The sequence below is a fragment of the Diabrotica virgifera genome, chromosome 2 (genome assembly GCF_917563875.1).
Source record: "Diabrotica virgifera virgifera chromosome 2, PGI_DIABVI_V3a".
NCBI lineage: Eukaryota > Metazoa > Arthropoda > Insecta > Coleoptera > Chrysomelidae > Diabrotica > Diabrotica virgifera.
In genome coordinates this window covers 253,894,789-253,914,452 of record NC_065444.1, presented here as the reverse complement: position 1 = coordinate 253,914,452, position 19,664 = coordinate 253,894,789, and the positions used below count along the sequence as shown (strand labels likewise).

The window sequence follows — 19,664 nt, the reverse complement described above, 5'->3', positions numbered from 1 at the left end:
CATCAGCTGTCCCTCGTATACCTTTTACACACATGTCCAAAGGTTTGGAATACATACAAATAATATATCTACGTCTATGGTGATTTTAAAACTGTTGTTGATATTCATTGTATCTAGAATTTTTCAAACATTCAACTGATTAGCGTATTTAGATTATTTCAATCTTTATTTATCACATTTGATTTGATCACATTTAAATTTTAAGGGCTTTATTGAAAGTGATATCGCGAATATTGTTCATGTTACTCAAAGTGCTGTATCGAAAATTAAAAAAAAACGACGATACAAATGACGTGAAGGATCTCCCCAGAAGTGGCAGAAGTCGATGTACAACAGCAGCACAAGACCAGAATCGTCTGGAATCTACAAGTGGTATATCCAGAGAAATTGCTAGGCTTCAAGAACAGAATATTTCACGGCAAACAAAACACGCATACTAAGTGCGGTGAATTTGTATCGTAGAAAACCCTTACGTGTTCCCAAACTAACCTACCAACACAAAATGGCAAGGTTGCAATGGGCTAGACTGGCTAGAGAAATGGTACATCATGGTAATAACTGGAATATCGCGATGTTCTCTGATAAATCAAAAATTGGCTTGGTTTCTGATTCGCGAAGAACACTGGTTTGGAGGGCCCCAGGACGACAAGCCCGACTAGAAACAGCCCAACCGCGTGCCTTATTTGAAGGTGGGAGTATTATGGTTTGGGGTGGTATTATGAGTTCTGAGAAGTTCTGGAGAGGAGAGTCACTGGGGCTATATACATCGAGGAAGTTTTAAATCATGTAGTGCGTCTATTCCAAGGGGCAGTATTTGATGGATTTGGGTTTATGCATGACAACGCACCTCCTCATCGAAGAGCAGCAGTGCAAAATTTTCTGGAAGAACAAGGAATATCCACATTACAGTAGCCCTAGATTTCCTCCGACATGAACATCGTGGAACATGTTTGAGATATTCTCAAAACATGCATCAAGAAGCGAAATAATCCCCCTATTACACTTCGAGAACTAAAAGATGCTGCTCGAAAATTAAGAGATTAAATCATTTTTTTTGCATATCGTTTATCTGGTTTTAAGATTTATTTAGTATTCATCAGAACTAAAGCAAAATTATGTTTAACTATTCAGAAGAGCTTATAAATTATATAAAAAAATATGAAAAAAATATTTTTAAGAAACGCTTTTCTTTAGTTACGAGTGACTAAAATTAAACATATTATAAAAAAATCAACTTCTTCTTCTTCATGTGCCGTGCTCGATTATCGAACGTTGGCTATCAAATTGGCTATAGTAATTTTGTTAACGGCAGCTCGGAAAAGGGATGCAGAGGATCTGTTATACCATTCTCTCAGGTTTTTAAGCCATGACGTTCTTCTTCGACCTGGCCCTCTTCTTCCGTCTACCTTGCCTTGTATTATTAAATGGAGTATATTATATCTCTCTGGGTGTCGCATAACATGGCCAAAATATTCAAGTTTTCGATTTTTAACTGTTCTGACGACTTCTGTGACTTTTCCCATCCGGTGCAAAACAACTTCGTTACGAACTCTATCCACCCAACTTATTCGTAGGATTCTTCGGTATACCCAAATTTCAAAGGCTTCCAATTTCTTGAGAAGAGTATCTGTTAAAGTCCAACCTTCGATACCGTACAAAAGAGTAGAGAACACATAACATCTCACTAATCTAATTTTAAGATTCAAAGTAATGTTGTTTCCACATAAAAGTTTCTTTATCTTAAAGAATGCAGCTCTGGCCTTCTCTATACGTATTCTAATTTCTTTGCTCATGTCCCAGTTCTCATTTAGATTACAACCAAGGTAGGTGATACTGTTAGTTCTTTCTAATTGTTCACCATAAGCTGTTACTACTTCCGGTTGTATTGGCGTCTTACTGACAACCATCACCTTGGTCTTTGCGGTGTTTAGCTTGAGTCCATATTCATCACACGTTGTGGTAATCCTATTAATCAGATGTTGAAGTTCTTAATAATTGCTCGCAATTAACACCGTGTCATCCGCATATCTCAAATTATTAATATTGACGCCATTCATTTTGATACCACATTGAGCATTATCCACTGCTTTATTGAAAACAAACTCAGAATAGATGTTAAATATTAGTGGGGACAAAATGCAGCCCTGCCTTACTCCTCTTCGTATTTGAAGTTCTTCAGACGTGTCCCAGCCAATCCTGATGTTTGCACGTTGATGCCAGTAAAGATTTTTGATAATGCGTAGGTCTTTATCATCAATACCCACTTTCTGAAGAATAGCAATCATTTCCGTATGTTTTACCCGATCAAAGGCCTTCTCAAAGTCAATGAAACACATATAAACCGGATGTCCGACATCTCTGCATCTCTGTACCATAACCTGAATACTAAACAGTGCTTCTCTGGTCCCAAGGTTATTGCGGAATCCAAACTGTGTATCACCAAGCTGTTCTTCTATTTTTTGGTACATCCTAGAGTGCAAAATTCGTAGAAATATCTTTAAAACATGACTCATCAAGCTAATGGTTCGGTAGTCACTACATCTTTTCGCGTTTGCTTTTTTAGGTATCGTCACAAAAGTCGACAGCAGCCAATCCGTTGGTATATAGCCAGTTTGATAAACTTTATTAAAAAGATGAAGGAGAGATCTTTTACCTGAATTTTCGAAGAGCTTTATTATTTCATTCGGTATTTCGTCTGGTCCCGTCGCTTTTCTGGTCTTTGCTAATCTTATTGCTTGTTCAATTTCGTCCATAGTTATGTCAGGTCCTGTAACTACTTCGTTAATTTCAAGCGCGGGCCTTTCATCATTAAACAGTTCCTCAATCCAAAAATCAACTAAAAAGCAAAAAATAAAAAAAATTGAAAAAATCTAGCACATTCGTCAAAGAAAAGCGTGGCGCGTCTTCATCGAATAAACGGTTTTTGCCCCACGCTTTTCTTTAACGAATGTGTTAGATTTTTTCAATTTTTTTTATTTTTTGCTTTTTGGTTGATTTTTTTATGTTTAATTTTAGTCACTCGTAACTAAAGAAAAGCGTTTCTTAAAAATATTTTTTCAAATTTTTTAATTTTTTGCTTTTTAGTCTTACACTTTTCAAACATTAAAATATAACGTCATGTTTATTAAAATATGTATAAAACATATGATGTACAAACATGAAAAGTAGTCGGAATCGGCAAAAAATTTAAAACTTTATTGTTTATTTATAAAGCATAATGTAAACAATTAACGTAAAAAGTGAAATTATGTATAGTTCATATAATTAGCTACAATCTGTAAAAGTTTCAAGTTTCTTTATTGTAAAAAACAAGAGAATTTAAGCATTTTCTGTTAAAATCATTTTTTTACTTAAACAATTAATAAAGAAAAAAATGTTTTATTAACTATTCGTGTATTGTTCCCGCGAATGCATATGTCTGCAAATTTTTAGTCATTTGCATTGAAGAAAAGGCAGTCAAATTAACGTCCAAAGATTTGACCCAAACGATTGAACTAAAGAAAAGCGTTTAATTAATTAATACGACAAAACGAATTCTAATGTTAATTGTAGCACAAAACGTCTCTACCGGTGGTTTTTTCTAAGACTACGATAAAAACACGAATTTTTTGAATTCGAGTTTTGGTTGAAGTTTTGTTTCGTATCGTATTGAAATTTGACACTAATAAACGCCTATTTATATATGAACAAATATATGAGCGTTCAAAATTTTAAACTTTATTGTTTATTTCTAAACATAACGTAAACAATTAACGTAAAAAGTTTCAAGTTTCTACATTGTAAAAAACAGAATTTAAGCATTTTCCATTAAAATCGTTTTTTTTTATTTAAACAATTAATAAACAGGAAAAAAATGTATTGACTCTTCGTGTATTGTTCCCACGAATGCATATGTCTGCAAATTTTCATTCATTTGCATTCAAGAAAAGTCAGTCAAATTAACGTATAAAGATTTGATGCAAAGTATTGAAGTAAAGAAAAGCGTTTAAAAATCAATAAAAAAATGAAATATTAGAAAATTCCAAAGTTTTGGACATTAGAATCTTCAAAAACCTTGTATAAGATTTTTTCAGCTCATTTTTTTTTTCTATACTGGCCTAATTTAGAGCATTCTAAACACTATTACCATGCAAATATTTCTATATATGTCCCGATATAAAAACTATAAACGCTGACTAAAATTGGACAGCTTATTCACTGTCACAATACATACATTGTCATTGTTATCGCAAGAAGAAATCTGAAATTGTAATGATCAATTTAAAATTTATTTGCGTCATTCTATATTTACAAACAATAATAAAACACTGATCATGTAACGACCACCGACATGGTTAACAGAGATAAAAATTCTTGTACATAAATATTTGACGCATCATTAAATTCAAATAAGTCAATGTGTATTTTGTGTTTTGAAGGGTCGTTGTTATAATACTATGAATATCTTACAAAATGGTATTTTGTGATTTATCGTGTAGATACGATGCAAGCTTCACGACTGAATTAACATCTCCAATAACAATTACAAACTTCACTGGGCAAACTTCACAAATGTTGATAATGGGGTTCAACTTGATTTGTTGTTCCTCCCAGTTCCATACTCCCACAGATTGTGCTCTGTTAAAAACATCTTTAGTTTTAAAAAACAGCCATGTAATGGCGAATATTTTATGCATAGTGAAAGGTTAAGATAGTAGCTTTCAGTCAAAATATGTTACGTGATGTTTAAACGCGCACCTCCACCAAGTATGGAAGGCAGGAATAACTGAGATTTGACTTGACAACCGTTCAAAAAATAAGATAGACGTCATCTTCAATAATACACTTGGATCAGGCATTAGTGGAGTCTGGCAATGAAACCCGATATGAAAAAGGATACTACTACTAATAGTCCATTAAAATGTTACATTTTTTAGACCATACCTTGCATTTGTTAGAGGAGTCAATTTTATTTTTTTTAATATGTAAGGGGGATCAGTAGAAGCTTAAGTTCAAGTTTTTGGGGTCGCCATCCTTGTCCCGCGGCCGCCATCTTGGAAAAGGGGTGCAAAGGGGTTTCGCGGTTTATCTCGTAAACTACCAACCCTGCGGAAAATCTAATAAAACATAAAATGTAGCAAATTAAATTTTCTACAATTTTGTTTCTATTACTTTTTATCGTCAAGTGACCAACAAAAAAGATATAAACAAAAATAAGTAAAAATTTTTTCGTTTTCCAAAATTTTCATTTTGGAGGTTATAACTTTTTTGCAGTTCATTATACAATAAAATATCAATATAGCAATTTTGTAGAGGGTTTTTCAGCGAACAATTTCGACTATAAAGGTGTTTAATTCTATTTATTTATCTAGGTTTTACAGCGCTCCAAACTTAACCAGATTCTCGAATGCTCATAGGGATACAATAAAAACAAAATGTTACCCTTACTTTTCTATATTAATATTTTTTTATTCATACAATTTATTAAGATTTTAACATTCCTATGCTATTATTAATCTATTTGTGACCTTTCTCCCCACTATAAAACTTAGAACGCTAAGCATATATAGAAAAGGCTCAAGAAGTTGTTTGAGGACAAAGTCGCCAGTCCAGAAGAAGAATGACGCAACCGAAAAATGCAAAATTCTTCAGAAGAACAAAAAAAAACGATTTTTAAATATTTAAAATAGGGATTAAATGAAGAGTAATCGTCCAGGAGCATCGGTATGGCGTTTGTTTTTTGAAAACGATGGCTTTTATTTTCATCGATATTGATTCGAATTTCATTATCTTAATTTAATCGCCCCATTTTCAACCCTATCTACAGTTGCGTCATTATGCATCTGAAACAAGGTCTACATAGCGCGTGTTTCAGTATCGACGCAACTACCCTATAGTGGCTTAACACATTTTTACAGTTCGGTCTCTTTGTATCATCTTTACATAGTATTTTAAAAGTTAATTGCGCAATAAACAGGAACTGACAAAATTTGCAGTTAGGTTATTTTTCTTCCGTACCGAACTGAATATCTGCTTGCTATTACTTTTATTATTATAATTTATCCTAGGTGGCACAGCAGTCGGTCCCCCTCTACTTAACTTATTCTTACAGTTGTGCTACCTATTTGTCCACATGCAGTCGTATTAAAAATTGTTGAAAAGTATTTTGAGTTTTATAGATAATACTATTGAGAGTCTTGTTGGTAAAATTTATATTTTTGTGATTAAATAAGCATTTTGTGTTTTTTTGTAAGAGCGCATCATGAGTGGTGGTTATTTTATTTGTAAGAAACCTCTAGGGAAGATTACACAGGCCGACATGATTTTTGGTATTTTCAGTTTGACAAGTGTCCTTAGCTAATTCTGAATATGAATTCGGTTTAAGCCCATCACGTCAAAATTTTTCACAAAATTAAAAAATCCTGTGAGATATTATGTACTAGCTCAAACAAGTACCTTATTGATATTTTGTATTGCATTAAAATTATGTCTTTAAAATACTTGATAGATCGATAGAAAATATTTTAATACAATATGTGAATTTTATTTGAATAGCAACACTGCCCATTAAGTCAAAATGTTTCAAAAAATTAAAAAAAACCTTGAGATATTATATACTAGCGCAAACAAGTACCTCACTGATATCTCGTAAATTGAATTCCTCATTCCCCCACCTTTTCTTCACACCATCCAACAGCAATCATCAGATGAAATTTAAAACGAAAAATCCGATGAAGACGAATTCAATATTCAAGATATAGAACAACCTCCAAAGTTCATCCAAGCTGAACTAAATGACTTAGTGAGAGACTTGGGCCTATCGAAGGATGCTGCACAAATCTAAGAATCACGACTGAAGGATAAAAATGTATTGGCTCCAGGTACCACGTTTTCGTGGTATAGGCATCGCGAAAAAGATTTCGTGGAATATTTTTATCAAGCTATTTTTATCAGGCTCACTGGTGTATTGTATTAATATTCCTGAAGTAGTCGAGAAACTGGGTGCTGATTACGATTCCATATCATGGCGGTTATTTATTGATTGTTCTAAGAGAAGTATGAAGGGTGTCTTGTTGCACAATGGTAATACTTATGCCTCAGTACCTGTTGCTCACTCTGTGCATCTCAAAGAAACATAATATGAGAACCTTCAGCTGTTCTGAAATAAAATAAATTATAACGGATATTGTTGGCATCTCTATCAGATCTCAAAATAATATCCATGCTTTTGAGTCAGAAGTCTGGATTCACAAAGTATCCGTGTTTTTTGTGTGAGTGGGAGCACGAGCACGAAATATTTAGCTTACGTTAAGAAAGAATGGCCACAAAAAATGTGCAGCGTGATACTCTAGTTGACCCAATGAGTTCCTTTTCCTCCTCTTCACATAAAGTTAGAATTGATGAAGTAGTTTGTCAAAGCTTTAAATAAATAAGTTGACTGCTTTAAATAACGAGCGACAAATTTTCTGCATTAAGCTAAACTTTAAGAAGGAATTTTTGTAGGCCCTGAAATTCGAACCTTAAAATCGGACTGATTGTTCCAGAATACAATGGCCCAGGATCAATCTGAAGCATGAAGTTCTTTCGTAGCAGTCGTAGACTGTTTCCTTGGAAACAACAAGTCCCCAAACTATAAACAAATTGTAGCCAACATGGTCGAAAATTATAAAAACTGGGATGCAATATGAGTGTCAAGCTTCATTTTCTGGATTCCCACGTTGACAGAAGAAGAGCAGGGAGAGAGATTCCATCAACATATAAAGGAGATGGAAAGACATTACCAAGGAAGATGGGAAATAATAATTATGGCTGATTACTTCTGGACCTTAAAGAGGGAAGAAAACTACAAAACGCAGTTTTCAAGGAAAAAGAAAAACGATTTTTTTCAAAAAAACCAACGATTGTATAACGTAGGTTATACTGCATTGTTTGTGTATAAATAACTCAATTTTGCAGCGTAACTTTGTATTAAATAAAGTTTCAATAAATATTTTTAATCAGTATTTTTGGCAGTTTCTATGAAAAATTTCAAACACACTTTTCTTGAAAACCTGACGTGCTGGAAAAAAACTAAGCACAAATTCGTGATCAGCACATCCTATTTACTATAGGACACCTATCAAACTTAAAACACTTTTTCATGAAAATAAAAATGTAGGCTTGTGTTATTTGTCAGTGGGAAAGTCGAGCCATTTTTACTCACTGTTGTCGGCGAACGTTTTTCGTCTCTTTAAATGGCGGAAATAAAGACGAATCTCTGGAAACTCTGAGATACAAACGATTCGCTAAAACAGTGACAAAAAATGTATTTAGTCTCTTCTCACTTCCTCCAACACAAGATGCAGCCCGTTTCCACGGGTGTACTCCAAGTGTATCACCAGATTTAGTCATGGCTCCGTAAACATTGTGATCCATAAAAATGGGGCTGAAAAAAGCATGGAAAATTTTGGATACCAATCCAAACTTCCAAGCCTCCAGTACCCCCGAGCTTATGAAATTCATCTTTAGCAGGTGCAATGGAAACTGGAAGTGCATGTGGTTGCCGAAAAGCAGACCTCAAAAATGTTCAGCAGTGTGCCTCTATTGTGGTGGTGAAAGTTGCAACAACATCGTGGACATATCAACATTATTATTGAAGAAAATGAATTGGTAGATAGTCCAGGGCGCATCTGTTTTGAGATGGACGTTGAGAGGTGACTCAAATTTTTTTGCAGAAATTGGTTGAAAATAACTCAAATAATAATATTTGAGTTATCCTCCCTCTCAAAAAGGTCCGGAACATTGTTTAAATAATCAAAATGTCAAAAAATGAAGGGACAATTCGATTTTTTTCTTCGTTTTTTGAATATAACTTTAAAAGTATTCATTTTCGAGAAAAGTTGTACTAATATAAAAGTTGCGTAATTAAATTTCCTACAATATAGAATTGGTTAACAATTTAAAAAATAGTCACCCTTGTTACAAAATAGCAATAATTGCGAAAAAACCATACAAAAACAAGTATTCGCATTTTACGTTTTTCAACAATTTATGCTACACGTAGGACCTTTTATTTTACCCAGAAAAACTTTATGATATAGTAAAACAACACTGTAAATTTCATTAAGATCGGTTTAATAGATTTTGCAGAATAAATTTTGCAATCCAGCTTTCGTAAAAAAAATTCATTTTTTTAAATGCTGCAGGACTGAAAATAAAGCAGATAACCAGTTGAATTTTTTTTGCTTATAGCAGTGTACTGTACCTTTCATTTGCAATTTGCGAAATTAAAATCGATTAGTTACCACGGCATCAGGAAATTTTTTAAATAATCATTAATTTTTGGTGCTCGCGCAGGACAGCGATGTTCGATTCACACAAGTTGATTTCCACCAAAATGTCTTCCAATGTTTATCTAATATATTATGTTCTTACTCTATACTTTGTTATATTTTAATATTTTAATTCCACAAAAATCAAACTAATTTTATTATTGTTTGTGAAATATTGTTTAAACAATTGCATATGTTTAAAAATAATAAACTTTTAGTTTCTAAGTTAAAATATATGAACAAAGAAAATTTTTGCTAAAAAAGTGTTATTTCAAAAGATAGAGTATGTGTTTTTATTTTGCAATAAACAAATTTATTTATTTATATCGAAATGTAATAAAAATTAAAATGTATCAATCATTATCAAAGGTCATTGGAATGCCTAATCAGAGCAAACTATCCGCTGTCCTGCGCGTAGAACCAATAATTAATGTTTATTTAAAAAAATTCCTGACGCCGTGGTAGTTAATCAATTTTAATTTTGCAAATTGCAGATGAAAGGTACAGTATACTTCTATACGCAAAAAAATTAAACTTGCTATCTGCTTTATTTTCAGTCCTGTAACATTTTGAAAAAATGATTTTTTTTGGGAAAGCTGGATTGAAAAATTTATTTTGCAAAATCTAGTGAACCGATCTTGATGAAATTTAAAGTACTATTTTACTATATCATAAAGTTTTTCTGGGTAAAATATAAATTTCTACATGTAGCATAAATGGTTGAAAAACGTAAAATGCGAATACTTGTTTTTGTATGGTTTTTTCGCAATTATTGCTATTTTGCAACAAGGGTGACTATTTTTTAAATTTTTAACCAATTCTATATTATAAGCAATTTAATTACGCAACTTTTATGTTAGTACAACGTTTCTCGGAAATTAATACTTTTAAAGTTATATTCATAAAACCAAGAAAAAATCGAGTTTTTCCTAAATTTTTTGACATTTTGATTATTTAAACAATGTTCCGGATCTTTTTGAGAGGGAGGATAACTCAAATATTATTATTTGAGTTATTTTCAAGCAATTTCTGAAAAAAAAAATTTGAGTCACCTCTCAACGTCCAAATGTACTAATATTTTTACAAATGCGCCCTGGTCTAAGATGAATTACCGACAATGACGCCAACTCTAACTCTCATTATACCACAAAAATTCACCTCGGATACTGATTCAGATCTTGACTCGCAGCCTGGACCATCGAAAAAAAAGTGAAAAAATAATAACTATGATAGATCTTTTTCAACATATAATAATAAATAATATTATTTTGTCTAGAAATTGTCCGTGGATTAGGCCTGTTGGGGATACCACACAAAAAACGCGCCTCCAGATTCTACCTCATAGGGCGCCGGGAAAAGGGTCGAAAATAGCTTAATAATAGCATAGGAATGTTAAAATCACAATAAATAAATATTTAGATAGAAAAGTAAGCCCAAGGTTTTGTTTTTATTGTATTCCTACAAGAATTCGACAATCTGGTCAAGTTTGGAGCGCTGTAAAACCTAGATAGGTAAATAAAATTAAACAACTTTATGATGGAAATTGTTCGTCGAAAAATCCTCTATAAAATCGCTATGATGCTATTTTATTGTAAAATGAACGGAAAAAAGTTATAACATCCAAAAGGAAACTTCTTACAAAATTTTCTCTTATTTTTGTTTATAACTTTTTTGTTGGTCACTTGAGGATAAAAAGTCATACATATAAAATTGTATAAAATTTAATTTGCTATATTTTATGTGTAATTAAATTTTCTGTATGGTTGCTGGTTTAGGAGATACAGCGCGAAATCCCTTTGCACCCCTTTTTTACAGATGGCGGCCGGGGGACAAGGGCAGCGACCCCAAAAACTTTAACTTAAGCTTCTACTGAACCCCCCTACATATTAAAAAAATAAAATTGACTCCTCTAAGAAACGCAACCCTAAATGTAACATTTCAATGGACTACTACTACTCCGTGGCGTTACAACCCTTCGTGGGTTTTAGCCGACTCGACAACATGCTTCCATTCTTCTCTATCTTGAGCAACCTCAATCCAATTCTCCACGCCCATAACTTTCAGGTCTCCTGCTATATTATCTCGCCACCGAAGTCGAGGGCGTTCGCGTGGTCTTCTTCCAGTTGGAACTTCCTCCCATACCAGTCTTACCGTTCTTTGGTCAGAATGTCTTCTGAGGTATCCTGCCCATTGGAGTCTTCTGGACTTTATTTCTTTTATGATGTTGGCGTCTGGGTAAAGTTTTTAGTTCTCATCATATATATTGTCCTGATGCTTCATCCAGCACAGGCCCAAAGATCATTCTTAGGATTTTTCTTTCCCAAACAAGTAGTCTCTCTTCGTTTGCCTTTGTTATCGTCCACGTTTCGCTTCCATACATCACAACGGGTCGTATGATTGTTTTATACATTTGTATCTTCGTACGTCTTGTTAGTTGTTTTGATTTTATAAGGTTTTGAAGGGCATAAAGACAGAAAAAGGATACGGCTTTGTAAAAAATTAAAGACTCCAATCAGAGCTGTTAGATTTTAAACTAATTAATGAAAGAAGGGGGTGGAAGTGGAGTGTAATTCGAAAGGAATGCGAAAACATGGGGTTAGTTCCAGTTTACTCCATTAGCCTCTTCTACTCACCTTCACGATGGTGCCCCCTGTGAAATCGAACAACCCCAATTGGAGATCCGGTAAACAACCCGGGTGGAAAGTTGGATCGGAACTAACGCGAATGGGGGAAATGGTCCTCCGAAAGGGTGTTTAGCATTGGACTAACTATCTAATCCTGTAAAAAACCCATATTATGAAAGCTCTAAAGAAAGAAGCCAGACTGTTTAACCTACGAGGAACTCACAAACCAAATAAAAACAATGATTTGAAAATTTGCACGTGGAATTTAAGATACCTTTATGAACCTGGAGCTACAGCTCTACTCATAAAAGATAGCTCAAGAATCCTGGAAAAATAACTAAAATATCTACTAAATCGGACAAAACATGCGTACTCAAAATCGTTCCAAAAGGGAAAAAAATCACCCCGAAAATAATTGCTTCGGGTACGATGTGTGTAAAGTGGAACTTTCAAAAGAAAAAATTTAATAAATCATATAGTTTAAGTTTCCAGGACGGCTGCAGAAAAAATTAGTTTTTAGTTAAAAATGCTGCTGCGCACGTTGATGAGATTATAATTCCAGCTTAAAATTATAAAGTTTATATTTTAAGATATGCAAGAGTTGTAACTTTTCTAATTAGCAAAGAAACAGTGCAAAAACTTGTTCTACTCCGTATATTGCAAAGTAGTTTCTCTAGGATGTATTTACATAGTTTCACGCCGTGTTTTCTATATGGCCTTTTAAAAAATTACTGCCAGTAAATCCAGTTTTCGGTCACCATTTCATTACAAAATCCCCTTAATTAGCTCTTAATGTAATTACAGCCGCTTAAAGACAAAAGCAATAAATTACGGAACTGCGGGAATGCATGTAGTGACATTACATACAGAGTCGAACTTGTTAGCGAAAAGTGTCTTAAATTCCAAATTGGCCATTAAAGTATTCCGTCACGTACTTCTCGTTTCTACAGTTTGTGTTTAAACTTTGTTGCTTTAGCAAGATTTAGTGCTAGAAGTTGAGCAGAATGTTTTAGAGGGATTTAAAAATGTATTTACATGTTCAGTAAATAACGAAATAATAATATCCAATAAAATTGTCCATTAAAAAATTATTTTGACCTCTAAATTTACTTTACTCAACAAAAGCTATCAAATCTCTGAGAAACAAGTCTCCGGAAATCGACAATGTTCCTGACAAAATACTAAAAACTGATCCTCATCTAACTTATGAACTTTTGCCCCATAATCCGAGAGGTGTGGAAAACAAACTGCATTCCAGTGGGCTGGAAGAAAGGTAACATTATTAAGCTTAAAAAAAAGGTCAATCTAACACTGTAAAAATTGGAGAGGACTAACCTTGGTTACAAAGTAGAATATTGAGCTAACAGTCAAAGTAATGAAGCTTGCAATAGAACACAACCTCACAATTTTTACAGAATGGATCGATTTGCTTGAACATTTGAGAATAAGTAGTGGATAGTCCAAGGATCAAAATCTATATTATGATGTCGAAAGGCGCTTTTACCATGGGGGTGGTTGCCACCCCATCTGGGGGTGGAAATTTTTTATTATATTTAGACCGCAAAAGTTGGTAAAAACATTTATTCTAAGCAAAAAACGTTCTATACATTTTTTTGATAAAATCAATACTTTTCCATTTATTCGCTATCGAAAGTGTTAGTTTTATATCGAAAAAATCAATGTTTTTAATCAGTTTTCTACTAATAACTCAAAAAGTTTTCGTTTTATCAAAACAACTTTGCTTAATAAAATGTATTTTAAAAAAATATACAAATCTGGTTTTTAAATTTTATTTACAACCAATAGTAATCGAGCTATACTTTTTTATATGTTAGTTCTTCTTCGTCAAATGCTAAATATTGTAGATTCAAAGTCAAACGACGGGAAAACTATGCATTTTTCGAGGATAACTCGTTGAAACTAATTTAAAGTACATATTTAAAAATATCTATCTCTAGAAATAAAAAAAAGTCTCTAGCTCAAAAATTAAGTAACTTATAATGAAAAGAATGTCAGTCCCTATTTTTTTTCAGCAAAAAATTTATCGGAAACAACCCCCTTATCACCAGCCTAATTAACATTAGTCATTGACCCTATTTGACCTTCTTTATTTATGTATTATTAATAGCTTCTAGAAGTTTGACCGGCTTAAAAGTATTAGTTTTTAATAAAATGGAGTTAAAAGCGAATAATTAATTTTTGTAGTTTAGTAAAAAATGCCCTTTTCTTCGGAATAGAAAGATTAGCATCAGAGATACGAAAAAATGTTTAAATATGAAATTGTAGTTTATTTAATTCCCAAGAACATGGTTTGCAAAAATTTTTCTTACGGCAAAAATTGAGTGAGCTATTGAAAATTAAAACTTGTAATAACATGCAAAAACCACCTTTACCAACCCTTTCAAAGTCACCTCTTTTTGAGACTGAGGATTTTAAAAAGATGTAATATTAATAGCCTTATAGATCTCATAAAAACCTATAAAATTCTTTATCACTTTCTAAGATAAAAAATTAAAAAGTTACGGTTAAAAAATCAATAATTTTAAAAAAAGGGGAAATCCAATTGGAAGCATAATAATGTAAGCTAGAGGTGTTTTTAATCATTGGTCTCATTCATTCTTCTTTATTTATGTATTATTAATAGATTCTAGACGTTTGACTGGCTTATAATGATTAGTTTAAAAAAAACCCCTCCGTGGCTCAGTGGTAAGAGCGCCTGCCTATGGATCGAAAAAACCGAAAAGGTCGTGAGTTCGAATCTCACCAGGGTTAGAAATTTTTCGTTTATCATAAATTAATAAATGAAAATAGTTTCTGTCCTTGTGGGATCGGTATTCACCGGAGGGACCGCAGACGTTCGGATACAATTAGCGTCTCTTTGCAAAGACAATGATGTCGACTTTGCAAAGTAACAAGACACTTACTCAACACACACACACACTACACATTACTCCCCAGAGTTAGTGATAAGTTATAGTCTAAAAACAATTATGAAATTGACTGGCCAGTTGGTTGTGAAAACCAGTGCCAATAAAACATAAAACACACACACACACACACACACACACACACACACACACACACACACACAGTTTTAAAAAAACTGGAGTTAAAAGCGAATAACGAATTTTTGTAGTTTGGTAAAAAATGTCATTTTCTTCAGAATAGAAAGATTAGCATCAGTGATACGAAAAAATGGTTCAATATGAAATTGTAGATTATTTAATTTCCAAGAACTTGGTTTGAAAAATTTTTTTCTGCGGCACAAATTGAGTGAATTGTAAATGAGTACCTATACCGAAAAACATTGATTTCTTAGATATAAAACTAACACTTTCGTTAGTAGTCCAGAGAAATAAGATTTTTCCCGTGACACATCGCCCTCCAGGCCGAAACCAAATTTTTTGAGTAGTATGGACATCTATATTATTAACCTATATGTTTCCTGCAGCCGATTTTGATGATATACATAGTTATAAACAAATGAAGATCGAAAAAAGGCAAATTATCGCTTTTTTCGTCTATTACCAAAAAGTTAAGCACTTTAAACAAATTTGAGAGTAAGAAACTCATAAATCGTATAAAAAACTTCAATATGGCATTCGCTGAATATGTCCATCCTTATTGGTTGCTTAGAAAATTGCAAAATAAATAATAAATTTTGAGTTTTTATAAATATTCATAACTTAGGTAAAAATTAACTTAGAATCTTCTTTTTACACGGAATGCCGAGACTTTTTGTACTTAAATTATATTTTAAATTTCAAAGCAATTGGTCGAATAGTTTAAAAGTTATTTAGTTTGTTTATCCCAAATTCATTTTTTTGCAACAATATAAGTCAGAAAATTACGAGGTTACAATAATACTTCAGACAGTTTATGAAAGAAGAACATTTATACTATTACCTTAATTAAAAATAAATGACAAAAAATAATTTTAAACAGTGTAAAATTATTTTGCAAAAACATGTCGATTTTTTTCTTACTTATAAACAATTAGAATAACTTTTTAACCGTTACCCGTAGAAAAATTATTTTTTCACATTTAGAAAGACTGAATTTTTATACACAATTAGAAAGAAAAACAACTGTTCTAGGACATTTAGGGACAAAGTTAGCCCCCCCATTTTTTAATTCACATGTTTTTTGCAATATTTATAATTATTTTTTGTCATTTTTTTTTTAATTTAAATAAATAGTGTAAATTTTCTTCTTTCATAAACTATCCAAAATATTACTGTAACTTCATCATTTTCTGACTTACAGTGTTGCAAAAAAAAATTAATTTTGGATAAACAAATTAAATAACTTTTAAACTGTTTGACCAATTGCTTTGAAATTTAGGGTATGATTTAAGCACCATAAGTCTCAGAATTTCGTGTAATAAGAAGGTTCTAAGTTCATTTTTAAATAAGTTATGAATATTTATAAAAACTCAAAATTTATGATTTATTTGGCAATTTTCTAAGCAACCAATAAGGATAGACATATTCAGCGAACGCCATATTGAAGTTTTTTTTTACGGTTTATGAGTTTATTACTCTGAAATTTGTTTAAAATGCCCAATTTTTTAGTAGTAGACGAAAAAAGCGAAAATTTACCGTTTTTTGATCTTCATTTGTTTATAACTATGTATATCATAAAAATCGGCTGCAGGAAACATCTAGGTTATTATTATAGATGACCATATTACTCGAAAAATTTGGTTTCGGCCTGGAGGGGGTTGTGTCACCAACACGATATTTTTTTTCCTTATTTCTCTGAACTATAGCGAATAAATCGAAAACTATTAATTTTATCAAAAAAATGTATAGAACATTTTTTGCTTAGAATGAATGTTTTTATCAACTTTTGCGGTCAAAATATAATAAAAAAATTTCACCCCCGAGATGGGGTGGCAACCACCCCCATGGTAAAAGCGCCTTTCGGCATCATATATATTTTGATCCTTGGACTATCCACTACTTATTCTCAAATTTTCAAGCAAATCGACCTATTCTGTAAAAATTGCGAGGTGAAAAGCTTCAGTTCCTGGACTATAATTAAGCAGGCTTTAGACCAGAATCCTCTTGCAAAGACCACATCAATACTGCGAGAGTAATAATGGAATCGGATGAATGGAACACAACTTTAAACATTTTTTTAACCTCTCCAAACGAGACTCCTACACAAGAGGTATACAATGGACGGTAACCACACGTCTAAGCGATCTATCAATCCAAAGGCCCAAGACAATTTGGCCGTTCTTCGATCTCTAGAGATTCGTGGTGAAGGATTATATAGCAGGAAACAGTTATGGGTTCCCGATTTATTCAGACAGCTCAAGATTAATCGCCTAAATTGGTATCTACAACACCAAAACAGAAAAATTGAAAATTGGCAAAATGTGCTATTTTCAGACGAAACCAAGATTTGTTTCAAAACAGATGACCAAGAAATTCGCGTGCTTAGAGGGCGAGGAAGACCAGCAAGAACTGAAACTGACAGATTTGGTCACAGATACAAAAGAGGATGTGTCATGTTCTGGGAAGGCATTATGATCGGTGGAAACTCATTTAATTTTCATCCAACCAACTTTAACAGCTCGCAGATAAGTTGATTTGATTCTAGAATCTGTAGTTAGGCTCTGAAGAGGTGCAATGGGAGAACATTTAATTTTCATGCATTATGGTATACTTCCACATACTAGCAGATTGACTACAAGCTTTCTTGAAGCAGAAGATGTCACTGTTATGGGGTGGCCTGCTCACTCACCCGACCTTAACCCTATAGAGCGTTTGTGATATATGCTTAAACAAAAATTATAGCTCGCCCGGATAATCCACAAAACACCGCATGGCTAGTAAAAGCTGCTCTTGAAAAATGGAACAAAGTACAACAATAAAATATTAACAATTTGATTAGGAGCATGTTTACCCAAATTAAAGCTTGCATAAGGACTAGAGGTGATAACACTTACTACTAAAAATACAAATAAATGAAAACAATTTAACATTATTCATTTTACATTAAAATTTTCATAATATTGACTTTAAAACAAATAATTTCAATTCGGTATTTTAAGACTTTATTATTTTCTTTAATTTTTATATATTCCTGATCAAATTGCTTTAAAATATTTGTTTTTATATCTTTGGTCACGTCGCATAATTGAACTTTGTACGTTTTAATGATTTATAATTAAATGTATCTATGATATTCAATGTTTTATTTCACTTTTTTAACTAGAGTTCACCCAAATTAATCTATTTTCTTTCAGTATTTGTATTTTAATATCACCGTAAATAGTTTTTTATTCCAACACGAACATTAAGTATAATTAATGAATATTTAATTGCTCTTCTGTAACCAGTGCCGGATTTAGGATACTTGCGGCCCTAGGCCAAATTACCCCGAGCGGCCCCCGATAACTTCAGGATTATGTAATTAAAGCATAAAGCACATAATATTAATACATAACGTTTATTTTAATTTTACTTTTGAAAATTGGTACATTATTGGTACTACAAAAAGTAGGTACATTGGTAAATCACATTGAACATTTTGTCAGGCGACATTTTGCGCCTCTGCCTTGTTAAAATTAAATAGCATTTGTTATTATTTGTTTCATCCGGGGGAAAAGTAGATACAGATGACAGCAAAAGACTAAAAAAGCAGAGTTGAAAAGACATTATAAGTAAAAGAACAAGCAAATAGGCTACGTTACTGAAAAATAAAGATATTAAGAAAAACTTTTAGATCGTTAAATTGTCACATTATTCTCTTATACTGAAAAACGTCAATGTCATGTTCTTAATTTGGATAAAGTTGGATTAGTGATTAACATTGACACTCACTCCACTCCATACTCATAATAAATCTCATATCTACACTCTAAACACTCACTTTTCTAGCTTTTTTAAGGGGATGGGTACGTAGTTTCGGCTCTAATGCTTTTTAAATGGGATTCATTTTTTTCAAATCCTGAGAAAACTAATAAGTATTTTTCAAAAATTTAAACGCAGAATGAAAGATTACCTTCTTACCGAGGGCCTAAAGTCCCTGAAAACTTCTGTAATGTTTACTTTAATAAGTTACGGGAGTGAAAAACTAAGAGAAAATGTCGTTTGATTTTTAATTTCAAATATCTCTTTAAAAATAAACTTTTTATTTATTCTAAGGGACTTTCGGCCCTCGATAATAATTTAGTCTTTCATTCTGCGTTTAAATTTTTTAAAAATATTTATTACTTTTTTCATAATTTGAAAAAAATGGACACTACGTCCGTGGTGATATTTTCCAAATCGAACAATCGCTATCTTTGTCATACAACGCACTGAGTCAAATAGAATATGATGACAAGACAGTGACAATTTTAAATATTTGACGTGGCATCGGGAATATTTAGAGTTGTTGATTAAATAATATTGATAGTGTATTTCATAAATAATTGATTCAAGACGTGAACTTAATAAAAAGTGAATTGTTTGTTATTTATGGACGATCCAGGATATATTCTGTGATCCAAGTATTATATTGTTAAAGATGTTCACAAATTGTAAGTGTTCCCTAGTAACAATATATTATTAAAAAATCACTTTAACACTTTTTCTCTTTTCTCGATTGAGTATTAGTTTTTGTTGTACAGTATATAAATTATTACAATCACTGAATTAATAATTTGCAATTATACAAGTAACAGTTATCCAAGAACATTCAAAAGGCATATCTTTAAAGTTAATGATGACAATGTCAAGTAGTAATATTTATA

The 19,664-nt window shown here is 32.3% G+C and overlaps 1 protein-coding gene across 1 annotated transcript in view; it reads right to left on the bottom strand.

Annotated features, from left to right (window-relative positions):
* Window positions 1–19,664, bottom strand: part of LOC126880548 (neuronal calcium sensor 2) — a 437,164-nt gene that overhangs the window by 191,124 nt on the left and 226,376 nt on the right. The gene's annotated exons all lie outside the window — the stretch shown is intronic.